The sequence below is a fragment of the Oncorhynchus clarkii genome, chromosome 24 (assembly GCF_045791955.1).
Source record: "Oncorhynchus clarkii lewisi isolate Uvic-CL-2024 chromosome 24, UVic_Ocla_1.0, whole genome shotgun sequence".
NCBI lineage: Eukaryota > Metazoa > Chordata > Actinopteri > Salmoniformes > Salmonidae > Oncorhynchus > Oncorhynchus clarkii.
Window position 1 is genome coordinate 30,907,941 of NC_092170.1, and position 26,537 is coordinate 30,934,477.

Sequence of the window (26,537 nt, forward strand, 5' to 3'; positions counted from 1 at the left end):
TGGAAGACTGATGGCGCATTCATCAACCCGTACGGCATGACGAGGTACTCATAGTGCCCTGAGGTGGTACTGAAAGCCGTCTTCCACTCGTCTCCCACCCGGATACGCACCAGGTTGTAAGCGCTCCTGAGATCTAGTTTGGTGAAGAAGCGCCCCGTGCATTGACTCAATCGCTGTGGCTATGAGCGGTAGCGGGTAACTATACCTCACAGTGGTCTGATTTAGACCCCGATAGTCAATACACGGGAGCAGACCCCCTCCTTCTTCTTCACAAAAAGGAAACTCGAGGAGGCAGGTGAAGTGGAGGACCGAATGTACCCCTGATGCAGGGATTCAGAAACATATGTTTCCATAGCCTCCGTCTCCGCCTGTGAGAGGGGATACACGCTGCTCTTCCCAGGAGTCACGTCTACAGGAAATTTAAGTCGCCTTGTTTTTGGAGAAGGTGAGAGCCAAATCGGCATGTTCAGGGGGAATGCGCACGGTGGAGACCTGGTCTGGACTCTCCACCGTAGTAGCACCAACGGAAACCCCTAAACACCTACCTGAGCACCCTCACAACCACCCTGTGAGAGCCCTCTGTGGCCAAGAAACAGTGGGGTTATGACAAGCTAACCAGGGTAGGCCCAGCACCATGGGAAACGCAGGAGAGTCAATAAGGAAGCGACTAATTCTCATCCTTGTGACCCCCCTGCGTCACCATACCCAAAGGAGCAGTGACCTCCCTAATTAACCCTGACCCTAATGGTCGACTATCTAAGGTGTGAACGGGGAAGGGCACAGCCACAGGAACAATGGGGATCCTTAAACTATGGGCTAACACTCTATCAATACAATTCCCAGCCGCGCCTGAATCGACGAGCGCCTTTTGCTGGGAATGGGGGGAAAACTCAGGGAAAGTGACATACACAAACATATGTGCAACAGAGGACTCTGGGTGAGAATTGTGCCGGCTCACCTGAGGTGACGCCAGAGCTCCATGCCTGTTGCCTCGATCCCCAGAGGAACCAACCCGGCACCGACCGGCAGTGTGACCTCTGCGTCCACAGATGGTACACGAGCTGGAACCCCCTCCGGTCTCCCTTTGCACTGCCCCTCCCAGCTCCATGGGTATCGGAGAGGGGGTGCGGGAGGATGGAACCACCAGACCCTGATCTGAACGTCCGCGGGTAACCAGCAGGTTGTCCAGCCGGATGGACAGGTCCACCAGCTGGTCGAATGTAAGGGTGGTGTCTCTGCAGGCCAACTCCCGACAGACGTCCTCGCGCAGACTGCAGTGATAATGGTCAATCAGGGCCCTGTCGTTCCATCCCGCGCCGGCAGCCAGGGTCCTAAACTCCAGGGTGCTCCTCGTCTCCTTTTTTATTAGATTTTTTATTTAACCTTTATTTAACCAGGAAGGGCTCATTGAGATTAAAATCTATTTTTCAAGAGCGCCCTGGCCAAGATAGGCAGCACCAAGTCATTACAAAAAATGACAGACAGACAACGTGAAAAACTACCGTACATGTAATCTAGTAAAAACCATTGAATTCACAAGAGTATAAAACAGCAAATTAAAAACATTGACAGGTCAGGGAATCAGCCTCAAAAACCTTCATCAGTGATTTAAAAACACCAATCGGGACACGTTCTTCCAGTTTAAAAGGATTTTGTAAGGCGTTCCAAGACGATGGCGCAGAGTACATAAAAGCCCTTTTACCAAATTCAGTTCAGACATTTGGAACAGTTAGCAGGATAAAGTCCAGCGAACGAAGAGAGTACCCACCACATTTCCAAACAATAAAAATGCCCAAATAAAAAGGTAGTAAACCCAAAATGGCTTTGTAAATAAAAGTATACCAGTGACTTAGCCTACGAGTGACTAGAGAAGACCAGCCAACCCTGGTATACAAAGTGTAGTGGTGCGTAAGGGTTTTGCAGTTTAAAATAAATCTCAAAGTGCCATGGTAAAGTGTCAATTGATCTCAAACACTGAGCGGAAGCATTCATATATAAAATATCCCCATAGTCTAGTAAAGGCATAAATGTAGTTGATACTAGCCTACTTCTGGCTTCAAAAGAAAAACAGGCCTTATTCCTAAAATAAAATCCCCAATTTCATCTTCAATTTTTTAGTAAGTTGTTGAATATGCAATTTAAAAGAGAGGCCGTCATCAATTAAAATTCCAAGATACAGTATTTATGAGGTTACAACATCAATCACCTTGCCCTGACAGGTAGTAATAGGTGAAAGGTTCAGAGGTCTATTTCTTGCATTAGAAAACACCATTAGTTTAGTTCTGTCAGTACTGAGGATAAGCTTCAATTGATAAGCTCCTGCCTCAGATGGAAGAGGCGTTCACCAGCCGCTCTACCCTCGGGCGGGTGGTCGAAAACTGCCTGGAAATGGAGGGTGAACTCCTCAAACTGGTCCAACGCCGCATCACCCTCTCTCCACACGGCGTTGGCCCACTCCAGGGCTTTCCTGGTGAGGCACGAGACAAGGGCGGACACCCTCTCACGGCCCGACAGAGCCGGGTGGACTGTGGCCAGGTATAGGTCCAGTTGTCAAAGGAACCCCTGGCAGTTCGCAGCCTTTCCATCGTATTCCTGGGGCAGGGAGAGACGAATCCCACTGGGACCAGGAGGAAGAGGGGTGCTCAGGGGAGACTACGGTTGTGCTGGTGGAGGCGGCTGGAAGAACTCTGTCTCTCCCAGCGGTCCATTGTCTGGACAACGCGGTCCATGGCGGTGCTAAGATGTTGGAGCATTGCTGCGTGCTCCCGGACGCGCTCCTCCACCCCTATACCCGGGGTACCTGCTCCTGCTGACTCCATAGTTTTGGTCGGTAATTCTGTAGTGAGGTGCGTACTGGCGACAGAGAAGTCAGGGGCAGGAGAGCAAAAACTGATTTACAACGGTGTCGTTTAATATCCATAAACCACCGTCAACAGAACAATCAATGAATGGGTCAAACAAAACCAAAAAAGCAGCATACCGTTGCACAAGCACTACAAGAAACAATTACCGACAAGGACATGGGGGGGGGGGCAGAGGGTTAAATACACAACATGTAATTGATGGAATTGGAACCAGGTGTGATGGAAGACGAGACAAAACCAATGGAAAATGAAACGTGGATCAGCGAAGGCTAGAAGGTCGGTGACTTCGACCGCAGAACATTTTTTAATTGTGACTGCTCGACTTAAGAAATCTGTCGACCAACAGCCTATCAACCAAACAACCGACCAGTTGACGAAACGGGGTCAGCCCTACTGAAGACTGATATTCTGATGTTTTTCAGCGCAATGTGAGTTTTTATTAGTCAGTATAACAAATGTAACGTTATTGATCTGTCAGTTTCCCTAGTTAATTCCCTACTTTTCACACTGACACGGTATAAACAGCTCTACAGGCTTCACTGTCATGGTGCACTGTCAGTAGACAACACTATGCCTAACATGTCTTAGCAGGATCAGATGGCAGACCAGTCTATGGAGCTCAGGTGAACTTTTCAGTATATTATAACAATCAGTGAATGATACAAAGATTCATCTTGAGTTGATAGGTAGGTTACAGTCTGGGATCTGTGAATAATGGTAATTTCAATTATTGAACCATTGATTCTATTCTTGGTTAATATGTATAAATGTACACCAAGGTAATTCTTTGTCATGCCTCACCTGAGCAGGATCATATGGTGTCATGGGTCTCATCAGGGCCAGACACCCAGGGAAGGCCAGTCAGTGTTGGCGCAGATGTTAACTTTTTCAGATTCAACACTTTATTATCTCTGTGCAGCAATGACTGGAAAAACAAGAAGCTTCAAAGATTGAAACTATTTTCAGGCAGTCTGACAAACCTCTGAAGTTGATTTCCAAACTGTATCACGGGTTGATAGAGACTTTTCCCGATGACACAAAACATATAAAACAAAAATGTGAAGAAGACCTGGGAGACACTACTGATGATGATGAATGCATACAGATATGTTGAATACCCAGTCATGTTCTTTTAATCTGAGACATAAACGACTGCAGTTTAAGACCATCCATAGAATGTTCTATATGCCAAGGAAACTGAATATCACGCACTCAGAAATATAATTATTCTGCTCAAGGTGTAAAGCACAAAAAGGGACATATTTGCATATGGTATGGTCTTGTGAAGGCTGGCTGAATTCTGGCAAAGAGTATGTTATTTCAGCTCAGCATTTCTACAGATTCTCCCTTCTCCCTGTTTGGAAATGTTGATACTGGAGATTGTTGTCCGAAGAACATTTATAGCGGCTAAGAAATGCATTGCCTTTAATTAGAAGGTTGGTTATCCTCCCACAATGGACGGAATCAATGTTATATAACACTAGATTTGATTTATTTCCAGATTAAGGGTATACTGTGCAACTTTCAAAATGTCTGGATGCCTTAAATGGAATACTGTACGACAAAAGGAGTCTGTATTGAAAACATGCCCAAATCAGGGGAGATATTTATTTAGGCAATCCCTAGCTTCTGGGCTGCTCAGTCTTGGCCCTTGGGGTCTGCTGTACTGTTGGTTGTCACTCTGGCCCTGCCCTAACACACCTGAAACCAATAATGAATGTTTCACTAAGATCCTACAGCTGAGTGGGGTCTGTTGGGTTGGGGCACTGCAGGGCCATGGACCCCTAGGAGCAGGGAGGGGTGACCCAGCTATATTGTGTGCAGGTAAAAAGATCTCTACAGTACTTTTAGACCTATGATATGGATTATATGGATGGTGTACTGTTTCTGTGTGTTAATATGTAGGTGTATGTGTGTTTTTATTTAACTTGTGTTTTCCAAACCTTTCCCTTAAGACATAAAAACAAGAACAAAAAAGATGGGAAGAAGTTGTGCTGGGCAGAGAGTTGAGTTATTGACTAGACTGGTAGGGGTCGGGTGTGCAGGCGGCTCGGGCTGCCTGGGCGGTCCGGCTGAAATTTGATACAGAGGATGTCTTAATAAAGACAATCAAAAGTCTTTGTACTTTATTTGTAAGAGTTGTTAGGCTATTGGCTAAAGGTGCAAGACAATATTGATTATTGAATTATCATTGATCTCGTCAATAACTTCAACATATTTAATAATGATCTCTTACCTAGCTTGATGACTGTGGGCCTTTTTGCTTACTTTTTGTTGTTCTAAATAGAGACGACAACAAGAGGGGTCATATTAGATTGTGTAGAAATGCATGAAATAAGCTTTAGATGCCCCCAAAAATGGGACGACCCCCAGACTCCGTGCCAAGTTATGTCCTCCCCATGTATAAAATCAAAGTTGCGCCCCTGCTCAATACTTTATCTATGTGAATAATGACAATACTGTTTTTATGAAGAAGTTAATCTTAGTACAAATCAGTTGAATTAATTCAGGCCATAATGACGCTGAATACCGTTGTTGTGATACTGTGTTCCATGATGACGCTGAATACCAATGTTGTGATACTGTGTTCCATAATGACGCTGAATACCGTTGTTGTGATACTGTGTTCCATGATGCAGAATGTGCATGATAAACTTTGATGCTTTGTATATGTTTTGGGTTGCTTGTTCTTTTTGCTTTGCTTTAGTTTTGAACAGACTGGGATCTCTATTCAATCCGTATCGCAGAAGTTCAGCGTTGCAGTGTGATTGAAAATTTAAAGGCAATGTTCGCGCGTTAGCATTCACGGTATTCACTGCATATGTCGGCTCAATCGTAAATTACTTTTACATTTATTTATACATTTAAATTATTATACAAAATTCTTGCAACTAATAGAATGTTTTATATATGGGGGACACAACCATCCCAGCTCTGCAGATTTTGCTGCGAAGAGACAGAATCATTAGGTAATTTGTTTTGGTACTGTCTATATGTAGCTTGTTTTTGGTCGCAGGTTCAGGAATAGCTGAAGAATTGCAACATATACCTGGAGCTAACTCTGCAAATAGAACTGCTGGGTGATTTGAAAAGGCATAGTCAATCGATCAATAATATAATAATACTCTTAGCAAAAAATTGTAACTTTAATTTACAATCTGTAGAAACTGTGAGAATATAAAGATTCAGAACTTTTGTGAAACATCACAGCACAGTTGAAACATGTGGTGTTCAGAGATAGATGGAAGGGGTTGAGTGGAGCTGAAGTGTGGGACTTAAAATAACAAGATAACTCATGTAAAATATACTGTGTCCGTAAAATGTATACAGGTTCAAAACCTTTGTGAAACAGCACAATTGAAAAATATAGAAATCAATACTGGATGGTTTTCAGAGATCGATGGGAGGGGTTGAGTGTAGCTGAAAGATGGGACTAAAAACAAACAAAATATAACTATTGTAAAATATACTGTGTCAGTAAAATGTATATAGTATGTATAAGCTGGAAGTAGAAGCCTAAGTGTTGTTGTCCATTAGTTTACTCCATTTAGGGGATGGGGTGGTTAGGGTTAGGGGAAAATAGTAAAGACAAACACTTCAGCGATACAGATTCAACAGAGTCCTAGCTTGATTTCTGAAGACCTTGTGAAAACTACAGCTGAAGATATCGATGATGTTGGCAAAGATTATATGATGATGATAATGTTGGTGAGAGGAAGATGCTTCTTATTAGGCATGTATGCATGTGGATGAAAACGGAGAAGGAGTGTACTGGTCAAGCTACAAGATTTGTGCTTTTGTAATTAAGTGAAATACATTGTATTTATTGCCATGAAAAACATGATTTTGAAGGGTTGTCGATGTAAAAGTTTAGATGTTAATAAAAGCCTTTATTTTTAATAACTTTTCTCAGTTAATTACTGATTTTCAGACACATTGGTGATACGGTAAATCAGAACTGAGATGGCTAAGACAATTCATTTCAAAGAGGCAGATGCACTTTTTGATATTGCTGGGTTTGTAAAACACACATGTTTTTCTGTGCAGTAAGTGATGTGAAAATGACAGCTGCTGAAGATAAGTCTCTCTTCCTCTCCCTCTTTTGTTCTCTCTCACCCACCGTCATCTCACCCTCTTTCTCTTTGATCTCTCTTCCTCCATTTCTCTCGCCTTCTCCCTCTCGTTCTCTCATTATTTCCTGTCTGCTCTTAGCTATTCCTTCTCTGTTCACTCCACTGCTTGCCCCATGATTCTGCATGTGCTCAGTACTTGAGGCCGCCCTCTGTGAGCACTGCTTAGTGGTGGATGGGAGAATAATGCATACAAATTGCCTCTGTCAGCCCAAACATTGCTGAAGTTCCAGAGCACCCATCATCTCTATGCTTGTTGTTTATTTGTTTGTTTATTTGTATCCCCATTAGCTTTTGCAGAAGCAGCAGCAACTCTTCCTGTGGTCTTGTGTGTGCGTGAGAAACCTGTTCCTTCTGCCATAACCAGGTCAGCTCTGCACTTTCTCCTGGAGCATCTCACAGTAGGTGGAGACCACACAAATTCTGACAGACAGTACTGCAGCACTGGCCCAGATAGTATAGATACTTTAGGGTGTGTTCGGAGGCGCACACTTGTCACCTTTATTTGGTTTGTTCACATATGACATCAACATGTTAACACACATGTTAAGAATTTCCAGGCGAAGTCTCTTCCCTCTTAGTTACTCCACACACACTCATGCACACCCACATGCACCTACCCACACTCACACACACCCACACACACACTTTTCACAAAAGGTGGTGTAAAACAGAGGTGTTTAAATGATCTCTCAGCGAGAGGCCGGCAGATTGCCTTCGCTGAAAGGCAAATGACAAAGTCATGATAAAGCGTCTGAACAGTAAAAACGCTTGTCAGAGGGGTGTCGTCGCTCAGCCCCCCTCCTCCCCTCTCCCTCCCTGGGCGTGTGCGCAAGGTTGGGGAGTAACGGATTACATGTAACTAGAGATTCAACCTTTCTGTTGCTGGCCCAACCACTAGGCTACCACTAGGTTGCTGGCTCCTAACCACTAGGCTACCACTAGGTTGCTGGCTTCTAACCACTAGGCTACCACTAGGTTGCTGGCTTCTAACCACTAGGCTACCACTAGGTTGCTGGCTTCTAACCACTAGGCTACCACTAGGTTGCTGGCTTCTAACCACTAGGCTACCACTAGGTTGCTGGCTTCTAACCACTAGGCTACCACTAGGTTGCTGGCCCAACCACTAGGCTACCACTAGGTTGCTGGCCCAACCACTAGGCTGCTGGCTTCTAACCACTAGGCTACATGCCACCCCAATTGTGTGACTGCTGTCGGCATCCAAAGATTATCCAACGCATGGATGTAAGGATGACAGCAGTGGTGTAGTCTACGACGATACGGATATCACTTATTATTTATATCTACATACTGTAACGCATTGATGTGAATCACACTGCTGCTCTCTCATTTAGCTATTTGCGCCCTACGGATTGTGTTTGTTGTGGATGGCTGTTCACAAATCTAAACGTATATTTGACCCCAATAATGGTATCATGACACTAGGCGAGACCCAAATGCAGACACAGGAGGCAGATGGTTGGAGTTTAAGATGTTTAATGAATCCAAAAGGAATAGGCAAGAGAATGGTCGTGGACAGGCAAAAGGTCATAACCAGATCAGAGTCCAGGAGGTACAGAGTGGCAGGCAGGCTCGAGGTCAGGGCAGGCTAAAGGTCAGGGCAGGCAGAATGGTCAGGCCGGCAGGTACAGAGTCCAGAACAGGCAAGGGTCAAAATTGGGAGGACTAGAAGAAGGCTGGCAGGTACAGAGTCCAGAACAGGCAAGGGTCAAAATTGGGAGGACTAGAAGAAGGCGAAAAGTCAAAGCAGGAAAACTTGAAAAACCGCTGGTAGGCTTGGACATACAAGACAAACTGGCACAGAGAGACAGGAAACACAGGGATAAATACACTGGGGAGAACAAGCGACACCTGTAGGGGGTGGAGACAATAACGAGGACAGGTGAAACAGATCAGTGAAATGGTTGAATTCAAGAAGTTTAAGCTGCCTATCAAGCATTGTTTTTACAGCTGCATAGTGCGGACCCAAGCCTATGGAATAAAAATGCGGCTTTTATTGCTCATTCTAATTCAAACGGATAAAAAATGATATATATATATATAATCCATTGATTCTTGAAGAATATAACTTGTAAATGCCTGAACAATTTATAAATGTTCAACTGTCACACTCCACGAGAACCCAAAATATAAACTTGTTTTTCTCCAATGTTTGTAAACATTGTAAATGTAAACAAACCCTGTATAGCCTCATAATATGGTTAAAACAATCATTTTGATATCATGGATGGTCAGTCCTTGCACCCATAGCTCTGTCTATTAATCTGAGTGGTTACCTTTCTCCAGGCCCATCCCTCAGCTTTTTACCAAAACAGAGGTGGGGCGACCATTTTGTTATTGTTTCATCTGTGGATTTGTCCTTTAAACAGCTGCATATTATCAAGATATCAAAGTGTCACCAATAAAAAGGTAAACAATAGGCCTATAGCAATGCAGCATATGGCATTCATTTTTCACATTTAAATATCAAAAATAAATATCATTTAAATCAATGTGCCCAATCGGTCCTCCATGACAACAAAATCATAAACAACAGAGTAGGGCTGGCTAATTAGTCCTCAGTTTTGGGGTTATGCTCAGGTAAAACAATTTGGCTAATCTACACATACTTATTTCTAAATCCTGTTCTTGAAGATCAAGGGGTGTAACATTTATTGGAATGACTGGAATTCTGAAAGACTTTGGTTTTTAATGTAAAGATATAAATTAACAGTATTATTATTTGTAGTAGAAAGCAATGGGTTAGAAGAGGCCTACATAACCAACCCATAAAGTACAATTTTAAAGTTCATATATGGTCAGCTATGTAAACTTTAACATTGATTTATCCTGCAATAGATGTCGTTCAATTGGTAACATACATTTTTGTCTTCTTCCAATGCCTCTTAAGGGGAAAGTAATCTAAAAGTAACGAAATGTAATCAGATTACGTTCCTGAGTTTGGGGAATGCAAAAGTTACGTTACTGATCACAATTTTGGACAGGTAACTAGTAACTGTAACAGATTACATTTAGAAAGTAACCTACACAACCCTGTCTGTGTGTGTGTGTCTCTGAATGATGAGGAGAGATGTGGGCCTGCCCGCATGACAGCAGCCTGAGATTTATGTCCTGACGTATCGGAACAGACTTAACAATGGCAGGATTACATTTCTCTGACAGATACGTTACACCTGGACCATGGCAGGGTGGGTGGTGAGGTAGTTAGGGGAAAAGGTGGAAGCAAGGAATGTAGGATGGCATAGAGTAAGCCACTGAAGTATGAAATTATAGAAAATTGTATTGGTCGTGTACACAGTTTAGCAGGTGTTATGGCGGGTGCAGCGAAATGCTTCTGTTCCTAGTTCCTATCAATCAATGCAGTAAATGTCAACAAGCACACAATAATCCAAAATATTTACAATTATTTACAAAAATGTGTACAGCAGTAGATATATAAATAGTATGTAAACATTATTAAAGTGTCCTGTGTTCAATGACTATGTACAGTGCCTTGCGAAAGTATTCGGCCCCCTTGAACTTTGCAACCTTTTGCCACATTTCAGGCTTCAAACATAAAGATATAAAACTGTATTTTTTTGTGAAGAATCAACAACAAGTGGGACACAATCATGAAGTGGAACGACATTTATTGGATATTTCAAACTTTTTTAACAAATCAAAAACTGAAAAATTGGGCGTGCAAAATTATTCAGCCCCTTTACTTTCAGTGCAGCAAACTCTCTCCAGAAGTTCAGTGAGGATCTCTGAATGATCAGCTGTAATCGCAGCAAAAGGTGGCGCTACAAAGTATTAACTTAAGGGGGCTGAATAATTTTGCACGCCCAATTTTTCAGTTTTTGATTTGTTAAAAAAGTTTGAAATATCCAATAAATGTCGTTCCACTTCATGATTGTGTCCCACTTGTTGTTGATTCTTCACAAAAAAATACAGTTTTATATCTTTATATTTGAAGCCTGAAATGTGGCAAAAGGTCGCAAAGTTCAAGGGGGCCGAATACTTTCGCAAGGCACTGTACATAGGTGTCACGCCCTGACCATAGTAAACTGTTTATTCTCTGTGTTGGTTGGGGCGTAATAGTGACTTGGCTGGGTCATCTAGGTGTTTTGTATTTCTATGGTGGCCTGATATGGTTCCCAATCAGAGGCAAGTGTTTATCGTTGTCTCTGATTGGGGATCTTATTTAGGTAGCCATTTCCTCATTTGTTAGTTGTGGGATCTGTTTGTTTGTTTGTTTGTTTGTTCGTTTGTGCTTGTTTGTTTGTTCGATTGTGCTTGTTTGTTTGTTCGTTTGTGCTTGTTTGTTTGTTTGTTTGTGCTTGTTTGTTTGTTCGTTTGTGCTTGTTTGTTTGTTCGTTTGTGCTTGTTTGTTCGTTTGTGCTTGTTTGTTTTTTGTTTTTGAGTTTCGGTTTATTAAAAATATGGGGAACTCTACTCACGCTGCGCCTTGGTCTACTAATTACGACAATAGGGCAGCAGTCCCTAAGGTGCAGGGTTGTGTACCTACAGTACCTGTTGGTAGCCAGATGGTGACGATGACTGATGGGCAGAGTAGGGTACTGGGCAGAGGGTAGGGTACTGGGCGGAGGCTGTCTAGTGGTGGCTGATAACAACTTCTATCACCAGGCCATCAGACTGTTAATCAGTCTCTCTGTCCCAGCTTTGATGCAGCTCTACTGTCTCCGCCTTCTAGATGGAAGTGGGTTACACAGGCTGCTGTCGGATCTGACAATTAATCTCGATTAATGAACAGTCTTCTCCAATAAAACTGAAGGACCTCTGCGTAACTCCGGACCCTGATTTCTCTTTTAACAAACATATAACATATTTCAACAGCAGCCTTTTTCCATCTTTGTAACAATGCTCAAATCGGAAATGTTTTTTTTTTTTTTTTGTCCAAAAATACTTTTGTTACTTCAAGATTAGACTTCTGCACTGTTCTACTCTCCGGCTACTCGGATAAAGCACTAAATCAACTTCAGCTAGTGCTAAATATGTCTGCTAGAATCTTGACTAGAACCAAACAATTCAATCTTATTACTCCAAGGGTTTACTGCTAACCTACTGCCGTACATACCAACACATACGCTACGGTCAAAAGACGCAGGCCTCCGTATTGTTCCTAGAATTTCTAAGCAAACAGCTGGAGGCAGGGCTTTCTCCTACAGAGCTACATTTTTCATAGAATAGTCTGCCGATCTATTTGAGATATGCTGACTCAACCTTTAATTCTTTACTGGAGACTCATCTTTTCAGCAGGTCCTTTGATTGAATGTAGTTTGGCCCAGGAGTGCGAATGTGAACGCCAAGGAACTGGAGTGAAGAACCACCCTTGCAGTCTCTGCCTGGTTGGCTCACCTCTCTCCACTGGGATTCTCTGCATCTGACCCTATTACGGGGGCCGAGTCACTGGCTTACTTGTGCTCTTCCATGCTGTCCCTAGGAGGAGTGCATCATGCTATACTCAGTTATTTCCTGTCCTCAGGCTCATGCGGTAGGGAAAACATTTGTGGGGTATACTCGGCCTTGTCTCAGGCAATAAGATAGTGGTCTGTTGATATCCCTTTGGTGGTGTGGGCACTGTGTTTTGGCAAAGTGGGTGAGGTTACAGTGCATTTAGATATTTTGCACATTTTGTTACGTTACAGCCTTATTCTAAAATGTATTAAATTGTTTGTTTCCCTCATCGACCTACACACAATATCTAATAATGACAAAGCATAAACAGGTTTTTAGAAATGTTTGCAAATGAATTAAAAAAATAGAAACATCACATTTACATAAGTATTCAGACCCTTTACTCAGTACTTTTTTGAAGCCCCTTTGACAGTGATTACACCCTTAAGTCTTCTTGGGTATGATGCTACAAGCTTGGCACACCTGTATTTGGGGAGTTTCTAATGCAGATCCTCAAGCTCTGTCAGATTGGATGAGGAGTGTTGCTGCACAGCTATTTTCAGGTTTCTCCAGATATGTTCGATTGGGTTCAGGTCTGGGCTCCTGCTGGGCCACTCAAGGATAATCTGAGACTTGTCATGAAGACACTCCTGCTTTGTCTTGGCTGTGTGCTTAGGGTTGTTTTTCTGTTGTAAGGTGAACCTTCGACCCGCTCTGGAGCAGGTTTTCATCAAAAATCTCTCTGTAATTTCTTCTGTTCATCTTTCCCTCGATCCTAACTAGTTTCCCAGTCCCTGCCACTGAAAAACATCCCCACAGGATGATGCTGCCACCAGCATGCTTCACTGTAGGGATGGTGCCAGTTTTCCTCCAGACATGACGCTTAGCTTTCAGGCCAAAGAGTTCAATCTTTGTTTCATCAGACCAGAGTATCTTGTTTCTCATGTTCTGAAAGTCCTTCAGGTGCCTTTTGGCAAACTCCAAGCGGGCTGTGATGTGCATTTTACTGAGGAGTGGCTTCCGACTGGCCACTCTACAATAAAGGTCTGATTGGTGGAGTGCTACAGAGATGGTTGTTATTACATACAGCCAGGAAGAACTATTGTATATCAGAGAGATATCAACTCACCAGCACAACCAGCACTACGACCCGGAATACAACTTTCCCAAAGCGTATCCTTTGTCTGCACCTCCCAGGGCATTTGATCTGATTCCAGAGGCAGACCCAAAACAACACTGTCGGAGGAGAGAGGGCCAGAGCGGTCTTCTAGTGAGGCTTCGTATGCACGCACACCACCCACTGCTTCTGAGTATATTACTCACTAATGTCCAGTCCCTAGTTAATAACAAAGTCGACTAAATTAGGGCAAGAGTTGCTTTCCAAAGAGATATTTGGGATTGTAACATGGCTTGCTGGGGACATGCTGTCGGAGTCCGTACAGCCAAAGGGATTTTCAGTGCAATGCGCCGACAGGAACAAACATCTCTCTGGTAAAAGAAGGGCGGGTTGTGTGTTTTATGATTAACGACTCATGGTGTAATTGTAACACACAAGAACTCAAGTCCTTTTGTTCACCTGACCTAGAAGTCCTCACAATCAAATGCTGACCGTATTATCTGTCAAGAGAACTCTCCTCTGTTATCGTCACAGCCATGTATATCCCCCCGCAAGAGGATACATCAAGGAACTTCACTGGACTTTATGCAAACTGGAAACCATATATCCTGAGGCTGCATTTATTGTAGCTGGGGATTTTAACAAAGCTAATAGGAGAACAAGGCTACCTAAATTCTATGAGAATATTGATTGCAGTACACGAGCGAGTAACAAACTCGACCACTACTACTCTAACTTTCCGCGATGCATACAAGGCCCTCCCCCACCCTCCTTTTGTCAAATCTCTCCATCTTGTTGCTCCCCTCCTATAGACAGAAATTAAAACAGGAAGCTTGCGTGCTTAGGACGATCCAACGCTGGTCTGACCAATCGGATTCCACGCTTCAAGATTGCTTCGATCACGTGGACTGGGATATGTTCCGGGTAGCCTCAGACAATAACATTGACGTATTTGCTGACTCGGTGAGCGAGTTTATAAGAAAGTGTATAGGAGATGTTGTACCCAATGTGACTATTAAAATCTTCCCTAACCAGAAACCGTGGATTGATGGCAGCATTCGCGCAAAACTAAAAGCACACACCACCGCATTTAATCATGGCAAGGAGACTGGAAACATGGCCGAATATAAACAGTGTAGTTATTCCCTCGGTAAGGCAATCAAACAATGGCTCAAACATGAGGCATTATGTGTCAGAGTCTACAGACAATCACGGATTACAAAAAGAAAACCAGCCCCGTCGCGGACATTGGTGTCTTTCTCCAAGACAAATTAAACAACTTCTTTGCGTGTGTCATGACTGTCCTGACCAGGTCAGGTTACAGGAGACCACAACCCTACATATTATCTCTCAACCCCAACAGAGGAGGAGAGAGATCTGAAGATGTGGGGGCCACAGACAAATTCCTTTGTCCTGTTACTATGGAGAACCAGCCTCAGAACATTAAACATGAAATAAAGGGACTTTGGAACAATGGTTTCCGTCAGCCTATAATGGTGGTCATGACGATAGATGGAATATGAAAATGTATGTAATTTTGTTTTGTTATTAATAACCAGTTGCCTCTACCTCTGCCTCTATCTCGTTCTGAACGTCGTATAGCCCGTGAATCTGCACGGACCCGGGTCTCACCAATGAATTCGTACCGCTAAAATGATGATAAAATATACACATAGACAAAACACATTATAGGCTATTGATTAGAACTTAGTATAACGGGCCAACACACTATGGCTGGTGTTACCCAAAATGGGGATTTAAAAGAGAGAGAAAAAAAGAAAGTACACAAGAGAAATATACATTTGGGTGAATTTGTCAGCTATGCTATTCTAACCCTAACCTTGCCCCAAACTGTCGCTCTTATGGGTCAGAATATAATGATGTCATTATGTGGGGATGATCTCAGAGGATTCTCTGCGTGGACCGTCAGCTGTTCAATGACAAACTACTCCGGCGCACCTCTCTGACCGTCCTCCCGGTGTCAGTGTCCTTTTGTCTTAGGAGTCTGTTTCCCCACCCTTTGCTCTGGAAGGGGTCTTCTGAGGATAGACAGCTCTGTAGCTCAGAGCTCACAGCATAGGAATGAAACCCTTTAGATACCACGATTCGATGAGAGATGGAGGCTAGGTAGTTCGACTTGAATTCACCCGCTTAGACACAGCTACTCATCCGTAGCTTGGGTAGAAAAGGATTTCTTTGTCCTCAAACTTGCTTTGCGTTCTGGGTTCGTTGACTTTTTAGACCTTGCTGCAGCTGGGGTCACGTAGTCCTCTTGTAAATTCTATACTCACAGGTTTTATACCCTTGAGTCAGAAGTGACCGCCTTTAGGGCAATTCTCTGGGCGTACCAAGTTAATGAGGCAAGGTCTAGATTTTCTTCAAATCCAATTTTAGACAACTAACTTAACATTTCATCTTCCCCAAAACATTCTCTTTGATTTGGATATTTTCCATTCAACGTACCATGTATAAACATCAAACATCTACTAGGAAAACTCTTCACGTTACAATGTTTTCGTAATAACATCATCTGTTAACCTTTAATTAGCGGCTGTTGTAAAATCGATATTCTGATATTCTTTGAGTTAATTTGGGAAATAGAAACTCAATAAAAACTAGTTTTCCCATGGAGCCCCAGGTTAATGAGTTAACAGGTTAATGAGTTAATAATTGCTTGATTCAGTTAATCACGAAATTATAAACTTTAATCATTCGATGAACAACAGTAGTCACATTAACTAATACAACGTCACGACACGTGCTTTGAGGACAATGCAGTGCCACATCCACGGCCCGCTACAAAGACTGTAGGCTCTCCTTCTCTGTGGTCGACGTGAGCAAAACATTTAAAAGTGTTAACCTTTGCAAGGCTGCCCGCCCAAATGACATCCCTAGCCGCGTCCTCAGAGCATGCGCGGACCAGCTGGCTGGTGTGTTTACGGACATATTCAATAAATCCCAGTCTGCTGTCCACACATGCTTCAATATGGCCACCATTGTTCCTGTTCCCAAGAAAGCTAAGGTAACTGAACTAAATGACTATCGCCCGGTAGCACTCACTTCTGTCATCATGAAGTGCTTTGAGAGACTAGTCAAGGATCATATCACCTCCACCCTACCTGTCACCCCAAACCCATGCCAATTTGCTTATCGCCCCAATAGGTCCACAGACGATGCAATCGCCATCACACTGCCCTATCCCATCTGGACAAGAGGAATACCTACAGTTGAAGTCCGAAGTTTACATATACCTTAGCCAAATACATCTAAACTCAATTTTCACAATTCCTGCCATTTAATCCTAGTAAAAACTCCCTATCTTAGGTCCGTTAGGATAACCACTATTTTAAGAATGTGAAATGTCAGAATAATAGAAGAGAGAATGATTTATTTCAGCTTTTATTTGTTTCATCACATTCTCAGTGGGTTAGAAGTTTACGTACACGCCATTGGTATTGGTAGCATTGCTTTTAAATTGTTTAGCTTGGGTCAAATATTTTGGGAAGCCTTCCACAAGCTTACCACAATAAGTTGGGTGAATTTGGCCCATTCCTCCTGACAGAGCTTGTGTAACTGAATTAGGTTTGTAGGCCTCCTTGCTCGCACACGCCTTTTCAGTTCAGGCCGTACATTTTCTATAGGATTGAGGTCAGGGCTTTGTGATGGCCACTCCAATACCTTGACTATGTTGTCCTTAAGCCATTTTGCCATTACTTTGGAAGTATGCTTGGGGTCATTGTCCATTTGGAAGGCCCATTTGCGACCAAGCTTTAAATTCCTGACTGATATCTTGAGATGTTGCTTCACATAATTTTCCTACCTCATTATGCCATCTATTTTGTGAAGTGCACCAGTCCCTCTTGCAGCAAAGCACCCTCACAACATGATGCTGCCACCCCCGTGCTTCACAGTTTGGATGGTGTTCTTCGGCTTGCAAGCCTCCAACCGTTTTCCTCCAAACATAACGATGGTCATTATGGCCAAACAGTTCTATTTTTGTTACATCAGACCAGAGGACATTTCTCCAAAAAGTACGATCTTTGTCCAGTTGCAAACCGTAGTCTGGCTTTTTTTATGGTGGTTTTGGAACAGTGGCTTCTTCCTTGCTGAGTGGCCTTTCAGGTTATGTTGATATAGGACTCGTTTTACTGTGGATACAGATACTTTTGTACCTCTTTCCTGCAGCATCTTCACAAGGTCCTTTGCTGTTGTTCTGGGATTGATTCGCACTTTTCGCACCAAAGTACGTTTATCTCTAGGAGATTGAACGCGTCTTCTTCCTGAGCGTTATGATGGCTGCGTGGTTCCATGGTGTTTACACTTGCGTATTATTGTTTGTACAGATGAACGTGGTACCTTCAATCATGAACCAGACTTGTGGAGGTCCACAGTTTTTTTCTGAGGCCTTGGCTGATTTATTTTGATTTTCCCATGATGTCAAGCAGAGAGGTACTGAGTTTGAAGGTAGGCCTTGAAATACATCCACAGGTACACTTCCAATTGACTCAAATTATGTCAGTTAGCCTATCAGAAGCTTCTAAAGCATGCCATCATTTTACGGGAATTTTCCAAGCTGTTTACAGGCACAGTCAACTTAGTGTATGTAAACGTCTGACCCACTGGAATTGTGATACAGTGAATTATAAGTGAAATAATCTGTATGTAAACAATTGTTGGACAAAGTAGATATCCTAACCGACTTGCCAAAACTATAGTTTGTTATTAAGATATTTGTGGAGTGATTGAAAAATGTGTTTTAATGACTCCAACCTAAGTGTTTGTAAACTTCCGAATTCAACTGTATGTAAGAATGCTGTTGATTGACTACAGCTCATTATTCAACACCATAGTACCCTCTAAACTCATCGTTAAGCTTGAAACCCTGGGTCTCAACCCCGCCCTGTGCAACTTGGTCCTGGACTTCCTGACAGGCCGCCCCCAGGTGGTGAAGGTAGGAAACAACATCTCCACTCTACTGATATTCAACACTGGGGCCCCACAAGGGTGTGTTCTCATCCCTCTCCTGTTCTCCCTGTTCACCCACGACTGCGTGGCCATGCACGCCTCCAACTCAATCATCATGTTTGCAGACAACAGTACAGTGGTAGGCTTGATTACCAACAACGACGAGACGGCCTGCAGAGATGAGGTGAGGGCCCTCGGAGTGTGGTGTCAGGAAAATAACCTCTCACTCAATGTCAGCAAAACAAAATATATGATTGTGTACTTCAAGAAACAGCAAAGGGAGCACCCCCCTATCCACATCGACAGGACAGCAGTGGAGAAGGTGAAAAGTTCTTACATTTCTTCGGTGTACATATCACAGAAGATCTGAAATGGTCCTCGTACACAGACAGTGTGGTGAAGAAGGCGCAAAAGCGTCTCTTCAACCTCAGGAGGCTGAAAAAATGTGGCTTGTCACCGAAAGTCCTCACTAACTAACTTTACAGGTGCACAATTGAGAGCATCCTGTCGGGCTGTATCACCGCCTGGTACGGCAACTGCACCGCCCACAACCGCAGGGCTCTCCAGATGGTGGTGCAAAACGCATCACCGGGGGCAAACTGCATGCCCTCCAGGACACCTACAACACCTGATGTCACAGGAAGGCAAAAAAGATCAAGGACAATAACCACCCGAGCCACTAGCCGTTCACCCCGTTTCCATCCAGAAGGCGGGATCAGTTCAGGTGCATCATTGTTGGGACAGAGATTGAAAAACACATATTGTTAAACAGCCACCACTAGCACAGAGAGGCGGCTGCCTACCTACAGATTTGATATCATTGGCCACTTTAATAAATGGAACGCTAGTCACTTTAATAATGTCACTGTAAGAATGTTTACATACATCACATTATTCTTCTCATATGTATATACTGTATATCTGTATATACTGTATATCCTTCACTATCTATTATTTACGATCTATTCCATCTTAGCCGCTCTGTCACTTTTCATCCATATATTCCTGACTGTTTGGGGCAGCAGGTAGCCTAGTGGTTAGAGCGTTGGGCCAGTAACCGAAAGGTTGCTAAATCGAATCCCGGTCCTAACAAGGTCAAAATCTAAGGCAATCTAAGGCACTGTTCCTAGGCCGTGATTGTAAATAAGAATTTGTTCTTAACTGACATGCCTAGTTAATTAAGATGTTTCTACTTATATATTATCATCCCATTCCTTTACTAGATTGTGTGTATTAGGTTTTGTTATGGAATTTGTTAGATATTACCTATTAGATACTGCTGCACTGTCAGATTTGGAAGCATTTTGCTCCACTTGCAATAACATCTGCTAACCATGTGTTTGTGACCAATAAAATTTGATTTGATTCTCCCATCTCCACAGAGAAACTCTGGAGCTCTGTCAGAGTGACCATCTGGTTCTTAGTCACCTCCCTGACCAAGGCCCTTCTCCCTTGATTGATGAGTTTGGCCGGGCTGCCAGCTCGGGCAGTGTGCAGTGTGCAGTGGAATTTGCGTCGTCATTGAATCTTTTGGGGCGTTATGCAAATTGTAGTGTGTCTAGGGTGTCAGTTAAGACGGTGATATGGTCTTTAACTATCCTCTCAAAACACTTCATGATTACAGAAGCAAATGCTATGGGCGAAAATCATTAATTTCAGTTGCTTTTACTTTCTTAGGTACAGCAACATTGGTGGATATCTGAAGCAATTGGGGACAACAGACTGGGACAGTGATAGATTGAGTATGTCCGTAAACACTCCAGCCAGCTGATTTGCGCATGCTCTGAGGACGTGGCTTGGGATGCCGTCTGAGTGGCACCATTTTATACGGTCTGCATTTGATGGTGAGGTAGTCCAGACCGGGAGAACAAAATTAGTTATTTTTTGTTCCTGTCCACGCAATGAATGTTAAACAGAGTATGTTACAATCGCTTATGTCTCTCTGGAAGGAGATTCTTAATCTGAGCTCGCCTACTTTATTGTCCAGGGACTGAACATTACCCAGTAATATACTTGGAATGGTTTGTTCGTTGCCTGAGTCTGACTAGGACCAACCCCTCTTCTCCGACGGCAACGTTTTGGAATATCACCCAGTATGAATGGGGCTGCCACGGGCAATTCAAACAAACCATCCAGGTCCAGCAAATCCCATTTCTGGTCAAGTATGTCGCAGTATATGTTTTTTCAGACTTACCATTCTCACCACCACTTTTTATTTTGTTTACCCTAAATCAGTATTCTTCACTTATTTTCCTGGAGGGCCACAGGGCTAGGATTAGGGTGAGGATTGTGGTTAAGGTTAGGTTAAGGTGGTGGTTAAGGTTAGTTTCAGGTGGTGGTTAAGGTTAGGTTAAGGTGGTGGTTAAGGGTTAGGGTTGTGGTTTAGGCTAGGAATAGGGTTGAACCGGGATGTGGACATGAAGCTATGATTAGGGTTGTTGTTGAGGCTATGGTAAGGGTTGAATTGGGATGTGGACATGAAGCTAGGGTTATGTTTCAGGGTTAGGGTTGTGGTTGAGGGTTGAACCGGGTTGTGGACATGAAGCTAGGATTAGGGTTAGGACAAGGACTGAACTTGGCCCATAACCTGTTTTTGCATCGACACAGAGTGCTTCCACCACTTAAAGTAGTCATCTGGATGAGGATTCCTATTGGTTGGGAACAATCAGCCAATCATCAGAGCATTGTCTTCTTCAAATTGGGTAAAATGGTTTGTAAATGGCTTTAAGCTATATCACCGCCATCTAGTGGTCACAATAAAGGACTGACACTCAAGATTTGGTTCAGGACTCCAACACTGCTGTTGGATGTAAATTACCAATATTAGCTTTACACTTACTAATTTAATGGCACAGATGCAAAGTTGATAACTCTTTCCATCTCTATGGGTTAGGCTTATGACTTTACTGTTTTCTCTATGCCACTAACCAGACTAATTGGGGCGTACAGACCCAGTGATGCCTCTTTTCACAGTTCAGTTATGAATAATTGAGCCGCTAGCACTGTTCTGTCTGGTGCTTATTTGGCTTTGCTGTCTGTTTTCACCCTGTTTCTTTAGCAGAGGCACAGTACGTTTGCAGCACTCTGGTACATTTCCAGCACATAATTAAGACCCAACACGGTCAGGCAGACATGAATGCCACACACAAACACCAGTGGCAGTCAGTGCCGTTTAAGATTAGGAAGCATTCTTTTCTTTTTCATGAGCATAACCTTATTTCTATTACAGCATATTGGAATACTCTCATTCATATTCTATTCACCAATTTCAATGTAATAACAATAGGTTTAGGCTTCTCCATGATAGCCTGAACCTATCGAGAGTTTCAAGTTCCTTGGTGCCCACATCAAAAACAAACTATCATGCCCAAACATGCCAATAAAGTCTTAAAGAGGGCACGACAATGCCTATTCCCCCTCAGGAGACTGAAAATATTTGACATGGGTCCCCAGATCCTCAAAAAGTTATACAACTGCACCATTGAGAGCATCCTGACCGGTTGCATCACCGCCTGGTATGGCAACTGCTCGGCATCCGACGGCAAGGCGCTACAGAGGGTAGTGTGTAAGGCCCAGTAAATTACTGGGGCCAAGCTTCCTGCCATCTAGGAACTATATATTAGGCGGTGTCAGAGGAAGGCCCAAAAAATTGTCAAAGACTCCAGTCACCCAAGTCATAGACTGTTTTCTCTGCTACCGCATGGCAAGCGGGACCAGAGCGTCAAGTCTAGGTCCAAAAGGCTCCTTAACAGCTTCTACCCCCAAGCCATAAGACTGCTGAACAGTTCATCAAATGGCTACCTGGACTATTTACATTGACCCTCCCCCCCTTTGTTTTTACACTGCTGCTACTCGCTGTTTATTATCTATAGATAGTCACTTTACCCCTACCTAATGTATAAATTATCCCGATTAACCTGTACCCCCGCACATTGACTCGATACCGGTACCCCCTGTATATAGCCACGTTATTGATATTTTATTGTGTTACTTTTTACTTTTGTTTATTTAGTAAATATTTTCTTAACTCTATTTGTTGAATGGCATTGTTGGTTAAACAACTTCTTCGGGATTGGTGTCCCTTCCACAGGACTGTCACGCCCTGACCTCAGTTATCTTTGTTTTCTTTATTATTTTGGTTAGGTCAGGGTGTGACGAGGGTGGTATGTGTGATTTTGTCTGGTCTAGGTTTTTTTGTATATCTATGGGGTTTTGCTATTGTCTAGGTAAATGTAAATGGTGGCCTGAATTGGTTCCCAATCAGAGACAGCTGTTTATCATTGTCTCTGATTGGGGATCCTTTTTAGGTTGCCATTTTCCATTTTGGTTTTGTGGGTTATTGTCTATGTGTAGTTGCATGTCAGCACTCGTGTTATAGCGCCACGTTCGTTTTGTTATTTTGTTTAGTATTCTTCATTTAAATAAAGAAGAATGTATTCATATCACGCTGTGCCTTGGTCTCTTCTTTATGACAAACGTGACAGGGACTGTTGAGCTAATGTAGGCTAAGGTAGGTTGAGGTTGTAAGTAACAATAACATTTCCCAGGACATAGACATATCTGATATTGTCAGAAAGCTTAAGTTCTTGTTAATCTAACTGCACTGCCCAATTTACAGTAGAGAGTGCATCATTTTGAACATGAGAAGTTATTAATAAACATATTAGGCACATTTGGGCAGTCTTGATAAAAAAATGTTTTTTACAGAAATGCAATGGTTCATTGGATCAGTCTCAAATGTTGCACTTGCACTACTGTCATCTAGTGGACAAGGCCACCTGGGCTGGAATAATACATTATGGCCTTTCTCTTGCATTTCAAAGATGATGGTACAAAAAATACAAAATATATATATTTTTTCTTTGTATTATCTTTTACCAGATCTAATGTGTTATATTCTACTACATTCCTTTCACATTTCCACAAAGTTAAAAGTGTATCCTTTCAAATGGTACCAAGAAAATGCATATCCTTGCTTCAGGGCCTGTGCTACAGGCAGTTAGATTTGGGTGTCATTTTAGGCAAAAATGGGGCATATTCTTAACAGCTTGTAAGTAAGCATTTCACTGTAAGGTCTACACTTGTTGTATTTGGCGCATGTGACAAATATAATTTGATTTGATTCTCAAATTTTCCTCATATCCATCATGAGGTTGCTACAACCTAGCCTATGAATTAAAATTTACAACGTAGGCGCACACAGGTTGAGATTCAAATTTGAGGTGACAGACAGTGTAATCATTAGTCTAGCAATTACAAACGAGAGTTTCTATTGGACAAATTTAGGTATGTTTATCCTCGTTTTGTTCCGTTAGCTTCCTTTTATGATACATTTTTCAAGAGAATTGACAGAATGAATACACTCCTGATCACGCAGAAACACAGTTCACCTTCATAGCAGTCACGTTGTATTCCTTCTCACATCTATGCGCTCTCCTCCTCTCACCTCTTCCCTTCACTTGTGTGACCAGGCAAAAAAAACTTTCCAAGCCAAACCGCTACTCACAGCCTACATCGTTGTCATCATATTAGCTAAAGTAATGTCATAGACAGCACAACTAACAGAACTAACGTATTAGTAAACCCGCTACAATCATGCAGTGTAAGCAGTTATACCGGCAGGTCCCGGTGACAATAAATTAGTTAAATCAAAAGTTCACCTTGACTTGGAAGAGTTCCGGTGTTGTGTTGGAAAGTCATAGCCAGCTAGTTAACATAGCATCCCTATGTTTGAGCAGGGTGTTTCTATAAGCTAAACTAGCTAGCTGCATTCTCTAGCTAAGTAAGTGAAAGTGAAAGTTTAAAAAAATGACGAAATCCCAATTTTTCTCTCTTGCTTTCCCTTCATTATGGAAGAAATAATTTGTTAACTGTTCAGCTGTTGTCTCTCTCTCTTTGAGTCAACTACTCACCACGTTTTATGCAGTGCTAGCTGTTTTCAGTACTAAATTAATTATCTGATCCTTTGATTGGGTGGACAAAATGTCAGTTCATGCTGCAAGTCCTCTGTTTCTTTTTCATAATTTCTGTGTAAGTCCATGGAAGGGGGTGAGAACCATGAGCCTCCTAGGTTTTATATTGAAGTCAATGTACCAGAGGTGGGACCAAGTCATTGTTTTACAAATCACAAGTAAGTCTCAAGTGTTAGCACTCAAGTCCCAAGTCAAGTCCAAAGTCAAGACAGGCAAGTCTGAGTCAAGTCTCAAGTCGCAAACTTTGAGTTTCAGGTCCTAAACAAGTCATAATGTGCTCTTCACCAAATGTAATACCGTTTCATATTTTTATCAAAAACTGGAGTATTCTTTCTTGTCTTCGTGAGTAATGGAAAGCAAGTGACTACCATGAGGGAAAAAGTGGGATCACAAAATGGCTGCTTGATGGACATCTGATATATTCTGCTCTCATTCACTCTCACAACAACATAGAAGCCTCATTATAACTTCTATTGATGGTTGACATCTAGTGTAACCCCTAGGCAGTGCAACATCATTCATATCTCAAGGGGATTTCATTGGGGACTCGGGTGAATACATACAAGCTCAGATTTCTGACTTCCTGTTTTGATTTCAACTCAGGATTTTGCCTGCCAATATGAGTTCTGTTATACTCACAGACATCATTCAAACAGTTTTAGAAACTTCAGAGGGTTTTCTATCCAATACTAATAATAATATGCAAATATTAGCAACTATGACTGAGGAGCAGGCCGTTTGATATGGGCACCTTTCATCCAAGCTACTCAATACTGCCCCTGCAGCCATAAGAAGTTAAAAGGTACGTCAAAACAACTGCTACTGAACTTCAAGTAGGCCTACAATTTGAACACTGGCCTGAATGTCTGAGAAAAAAATACAAATCCCAAAGATGGGAGATAAAACCTGAACATGGAGACTGTGTGTGTGTGTGTGTGTGTGTGTGTGTGTGTGTGTGTGTGTGTGTGTGTGTGTGTGTGTGTGTGTGTGTGTGTGTGTGTGTGTGTGTGTGTGTGTAATGCATAAACAGTTTAATCATTTTTTATCTTATCTCAGGGCCCTATGATGCATTGCATTGAGGCGTCTTGAGACTCCAGTCACTCAAGTTATAGACTGTTTTCTCTGCTACCACACGGCAAGCAGTACCGGAGCGCCAAGTCTAGGACCAAAAGCTCCTCAACATTCAGAAAATCGCCACCGGACAATTTACATTGACACCCCCCCCCCTCCCTTTTGTACACTGCTGCTACTCGCTGTTTGTTTGTTACCTATGCATAGTCACTTTGCCCCCACCTACATGTACAGATTACCTCAATAAGCCTGTACCCCCTCACAATGACTCGGAACCGGTGGCCCCTGTATATAGCCTGGTTATAGTGTTTCTTATTGTGTTACTTTTTATTATTACTTTTTATTTTAGTCTACTTGTTAAATCTTTTCTACTTCTTGAACTGCACTGTTGGTTAAGGGCTTGTAATTAAGCATTTCACAGTAATGTTTACACTTGTTGTATTCGGCTCATGTAACAAATAAAGTTTGATTTGATTTGTAAAATACCAAATTCGATAAAAGTCTGTCAGTCATTTGTGCACGACGCAGTATGATCCCACCATGGCTGAAGACATGCTCCACCGGAGCACTGGAGGCAGGCACTGCCAAGACCCTGATGGCCACTCGGGACAGTGAAAGAAGAGCCTTCATGTTTATTGCCCAGTACAAGAGGGCATTCTGTCCTTCGCATATGTCAAGGTAGTGACTTAGCTGCAGTGCTGGAGGGATCCCAACAGCTTTCTTCTGCATCTTACAGTATGATGCAAACAGCCCTTCTCCTTGTCCAAGACTATGATCCTCTCGCCCAACCTTAACACAAACACACACTCTCTCTGTGAGTGGTTACAGTAGGCTAATGTATGTCGATGGTTTTAGGAACAGCAGTAGCATCAGGCAGGATTAAGGATACCAACTACCTAGCCAGTTGTAGCTCATTCTTGGGTGCAATGATCACGATCCCGCACTGACTGACTGTGTGGAGGCTCATTGATTTAATTTGCAAGTCATATGACTCGAGTCC